The sequence below is a fragment of the Hesperophylax consimilis genome, chromosome 6 (genome assembly GCF_061612785.1).
Source record: "Hesperophylax consimilis isolate HC1 chromosome 6, BYU_Hcon_1.0, whole genome shotgun sequence".
NCBI lineage: Eukaryota > Metazoa > Arthropoda > Insecta > Trichoptera > Limnephilidae > Hesperophylax > Hesperophylax consimilis.
In genome coordinates, this window is record NC_142841.1 from 39,691,237 (window position 1) to 39,697,021 (window position 5,785).

At 35.0% G+C, this 5,785-nt stretch overlaps 1 pseudogene; it reads right to left on the reverse strand.

Moving 5' to 3' along the window:
* Window positions 1-687: 687 nt before the first annotated feature.
* Window positions 688-5,018, reverse strand: LOC149423347 (trypsin pseudogene; annotated as a pseudogene).
* Between the last annotated feature and the right edge of the window lie 767 nt (window positions 5,019-5,785).

The window sequence follows — 5,785 nt, forward strand, 5'->3', positions numbered from 1 at the left end:
CAAACAGCGATCCCTTTCATGACATCTCAACCTTTGAATACTTCTATGATTTGTTCCCTCAACGTTCATGGGGTGAGGTTTGTCCAGATCTTGGTGGCAGATGCGTCTGCCTACTTGCGGACCAGATCGGCAGAGGCTGGTGAAGGACCGGACTCTTTCGACTCAACAACACCTTACACTGCAGTGGGACGGATGGATTACGTTATGTGGTTCTTTTCTCTCCTGAACTATTATAATTTTCAAAAAGCTGTATTTTTATGCTACTCGATTCGTAACCGTTTTCTCGTTAGTTGATGTTTTTTAAATTTTCGATTTTTTGGACACTAATAATATTGCATATAACATTATAATGCTTGTCAAAAAGTTTGTTCTTTTACCAGATATGTAACAATACTTCCTAGGACAATCAGCAAATGTGTAGTGTTTTTTTGCGTCTCCGAACAATTCGTTTCACGTCACATTTACGGTATGATGTCATGAACTTTTCAGCGATGACAGACGGCCAGGTTCAGACTGGTTGGGACTGGTTTGGACTATCAGGTACCTCATACGAAGATCAACATGTATTTCACGTATCTGGAAAGGAACTTGCAATCCCGAAGATAAAGGAAGAATAGAAACCACAGATAAAGCTCAATAGGTTTGTTTATTTTAAATAAAAAAAATTGTAATATATTGGCTTTATTGGCATATTTTTAACTTAAATGTTGTCATTAATCCATGTCCTGTACATTGACACTCTGGTATACACTCCAGGATATTGTGGTGCTGCGCAGCCTCTCTTCCACGAGGTGATTCCCATGAGGAGGTTGTTGATTACCGAGGATCCACCAGTATCTCCTTGACAAGAGTCTTTACCCCCGACACCAAGTAGACCAGCGCAGAACATGTTATCCGTGATATCATTGTATCCGGAGTAGGCGGAAACACATTGCTGATGATTCACAGATGGAACAGTTACTTTTTGAAGTTGAGTTGGAAAAGAGCCACCTTCCTAAACATTAAAAGAATAGACTTTAATATAGTTTCTTATAAAACTGTATAGGAAAATGCAGTGGGATATTTTAAAAAGTGTTAGTCAAAATGTCTTTATTTGTATAGACTGTAGAGAAAAAACAATATCGGGCCCAATACCGACCCTTTCAGTTCTCCTAGGGTATTTCAATTGAATTTAATATATTACTATGTATCTTTGTTGTTTGATGTCTGTTAATTAAATCATTTTAAAACTTAGTATCAGTAATGTCTGGTTATTCAGTTCGTTTCAACTAATTATTTAACAAAGATAATATTTTTTGAAAGATTGGTGTCAAAAGGATAAACAAGATTGCTGATCCCTTTATACCCTAATTAACGAGAACATGTAATAAAATGGACACAAGTGGAGCTCAGGTTCCATTGGGTTTTTGAATTCTTCACTGACGATGAATAGAAAATAATTCACAGATTATCAATTTGTGTTTATCCGTATTCCAACAGGAAACATTCCACTAGCCAGTCGGATGATATTGGCAAACCAGCGAGATCTTCCGATACGTATTAATGAACCTTGTTTTTATAAATAAGGGATATACTTGTAGGTTATGATCCATTATTATGCGGAACAGTATGCACAAAAGTGTCGAAAACATCGTTCACCCATACAACATGTGTTTCTACCTACACATAAAATGCAAAACTTTCATTAGCTCCATTCCTTTGATAGTCCATCCACTTTGACAGTCGGTAAGCTTACATGCTATGTCTCATATTATTTCTGTAATATATGTAAATAACTCCCACAAAAAATTGTAAATTTTAACAAATTTTGAACAAGACGAGTGTTTCGCATAAGTTTTTTTTTAAATAAATATATTTTAATACCGATAGCTTTCCCCATCCAGTGACACCACAAGATGAGTTATCGGGGATCTGAGCGCCTTGAGCGGGAAGAGTGATGGTCTGTGCTTGTGGGCCGAGGTTGATAGGGTTGGCCAAGTGAAGAATGGCCAGGTCATTAGCAAAGTTTTGCGGATTGTAGAGATTATGAATCACGAAATCGGAAACCTGTATCACTTGACCGCCATTATTGTGGTAAGTAGACCCAGAACGGACCCTCCACTGGATAGCGTCGGTACTGAAATAAAGAGAGAAAAAAATTATGTGTCGACAATTTTTTCTATGATATCATTTTCAAAAACGCAAATTTTATCATTTTTAAATTGCAAATAGCGAGCATTTAAGCAGTGTCTATGAAATAAAAGGAATAGATAAGATAAATAAGATAATACTAAACCCATCAGCAGAAATTGAAACATTCAAATGGTTGATTTTAATTCCTTCCTTTTACGTTAAATGTTGTTCGTCTCTTTCAATCACAAAAAATCTTTTCGCTTACTTACTTGTAAACACATTCAGCAGCTGAGAGGATGGACGTCTGGCTAATTATGACTCCTCCACAGGAAAATAGGTAAACACCAGACTTGTCGGAATCAAATAATAGAGCAACTTGCCAGGGGGCTTCATTGATGAGAATTGGGTTTCCACCAACAATCCCTTCACTAGGCTGGATAGCTGCTGCAGAACGTATTTACCAGTATTAGATTAAATACGTTTTGCAGCATTTTTAATATGCATAAAATGTAAGCGTGTCTTGATCTAATGGTTATCTTAGTTGGACAGGGGTCTATCTTTTTGAGACATTTTTTTAAGCAAATATATAAATAACCGTATACTTACCATTTTAAAACAAACCTAAACATGCAGATATAAGCATATGCAACCAGATAGGACATAATAATTCAAATGTCACTCCAAGACAAGTCATAATTAACTATTTAAATTTAAAATGTGTTAAACTCAAATACAAGTTTAAACCCCAAAATCAAAATATGTTCAATAGATTAGGAGAATTCGTCTTTGCAAATTTAGACACCACAGAACACAGCTAGGCGATGTTAGAACCCTATCCAACTACTGACGAACTCTAGACCGCACCTAGTAACAACTATCAGTTAAATCAAAATGGCGATTGCAAAAGGTTTAATGTGACGTTAGAACTAAAATAAATAGATTTAAATGCTTGATGTTAGAACTTCGTCATACAAGTATCTACTGAAATAAAACAGATGCTTAAAAAATTAAAAGCAAAATAAATGGTTTGAACGGATTGGGAGACACTGGTTGATGGAGACCTTTTGACTTCTCCAGCCGGACTCCAGCAGTCCCATCACCTTGCACCGCAGTGGGAGGGATGGACTCACCCATCATACCTTTTTCCTTCCCAGAACTTGCTCTCTTTCTTTTTCCTAAAAATACCCCCACACAGCATCACCAGAAGGCCCTCATGGATTTTTTCTTCCTAAGGGGCTCCGGTGTGGAACTAATTTAAAAAAATCTACAAAAAGTATACTAAAAAATGATTAAAAAGAAATTAAATTTTCAATCAAAATAAAAACATCATAACCAATTAAATTAACCCTCCCATAAACGCAATCGCAGCTTTTTGTGGGGCCACACTTTAATAATAAATATAAATCAGACTGTTACCAATTGAGCACACGGCGACTAACAGCGCAAACTTAAGCATTTTGTCTCAAACTATTCAGCGATCATCTATTATGGCGACATATTTAATGCAGTCTTCAGTGAAATAAAGTTCATGAGATGAGCTTTAAATTATCAAAATGACTTTAATTTTAAACATTGGTAGGAGTCCGAGTCAACAACTTTTTCCTTTCAAACTGATGAAAAACCATTGTGGAACAGTCTGGGTCCCGAACAAAATTAGGTACGTAAATGTTGTAAACTGAGTATTGTGATTTCAGCACGTTAATTGTTTTATTTTACATTGCATTTCCAGATTAAACCAAACAGGCTTTTCACTGTATGTCACAATGATTGATTTAAAAAAATGTTTAAAAGACCTATCTAGAATATTCATTATCAAAATCAAAGAGCTGCACGTTAAGGTTGCAATAAAACTTATTTATGGTGTTGTTTAGTACCCTCTAACTGATAAATAAATTACAACAGCTAAAAGTACTTAAAATATAGTTCTGAAAAAGATAAGATTTTTTATTGGATTCGCTACATTATTTCAATTGTATTTAACATTAAGTTGCATTCCAAAAGTGAGTTCCAAGACAAAGTTAGTGTTCCTCTAGGTATGTTTTTAGGAACATAATACACAAATGTTATTGACATGCTGGTCCATTTCTGGTTCTTTTATCGAAATGCAAGGGGACAAAGAGGAACACCATATCAGGCCCTTTTCATTCGGAGATCCCTTCAATCCTACAGGACCAATTTTGGAGACACACGAAGAAGGTAGCCTCACGTTTAACAATTGAATACCTCCCCGGAAGAAGGATCTATGTAGTACATTAGGTCAAAAAGCGGTTGTACATTTTGTTGGTAACCCTGCTGTGATTAATATCTTGTGGTGGTTGATTTTTTCTACCCCTGTAAGGATCTATGTTGATGGTTTTCAAGGTCAAATTGTCATATCTGGATATTCAAACCCTAAACAAAGGAAAAAGCGGATATCTAATGTAAATATTCGTTCCTTTATCTCTTACTTAATTTTTTTATACATTTATGATATTTAAAAAACACATTCGTTTTGTTTGGGGAATTTGTAAGAAAACTGTATCTTCACTTTTATCTCGTTCATTTAATAAAAAAACGGATTGTTTCGATAGCGACGCGAAATATGAATTATTCATTTTGGATTGTATTAATGGCATCCAGTATAAAATTTTTGTGGCAAACTGGAAAAAAATATTATTTCTCTTTCTAAAATCAAAAAAAATACGTATTTTTGCATAATAGAAAAATAGATAAAAATACTATATAAAAATAATAAGAAACAAGAGTCAGAACTGCTACCAGCCGTCTGGAGCTAGTGAGATGATAGTATCCCCAATTTGAGTATATCGTGAGGCTGAATGTAGTAGAGAGGGGAAGGAGATGGGGCATATGAAGGTGGGGAAGTACCTGGTTATTCTAATCTGGATACGAAATACGGCGAAAGCCATTTCAAGAAACTTTTTCTATTCTAAATGGTGGTCTTAGACCAGCGCGATACTGATATCTTCCACTCTGGTACGTGCCGCAAATATAATATACATTATTTCAAATTAGTAAATTGTGAGAGAACTGAAGAGAAGAGATTAATGAAATAAAATATATAGTTGCGAATACCGGGTTTAAGCCCGCGACCTCCGGATTGTCAGTCGAGAGCCTTATCCCTCAACCACGGAGGCCGTCGATTGATCTTATTACGAGTACAAAGCTTTTGCAGATAAATGTGAAATGTTTTTTTGACAGCACCTTTAAAATTTGGAGAACGTCTCCTTGCATATTTTCAAAATTTAATTTAAATATTCAATATTGAAACATGGAAAGTCATGAAATGCCTTTAAGTGTTGGTGGGTAGCACCATCAAATTATTCAAATAAGAATTATTAATAAGAAAAACATCATCCATCACATTTCTCGAAATTTGGAAGGTTTTCTTCGGCAAAATAAGTATGTTTTCGGTCGACGCGACGTGGTCGAACGATCAGCAATTATTATTTTTATGGTTTAAATAGGTAACAATCATTTTAAATTTGCCAAGGCTTCAGCTCGAAATAAAAATCTGCATTTTTTATTTATGTTCCACTGCAAATTAATACATTTTCGACAACGTCAGAATTATTTGGGATTGAGTTTACGTCTTGCATTTACCAGAAAATTGAATTATTATAAAACGATCGCCATCATTCATATGATTTCTATTAAAACAGACATATAAATAACC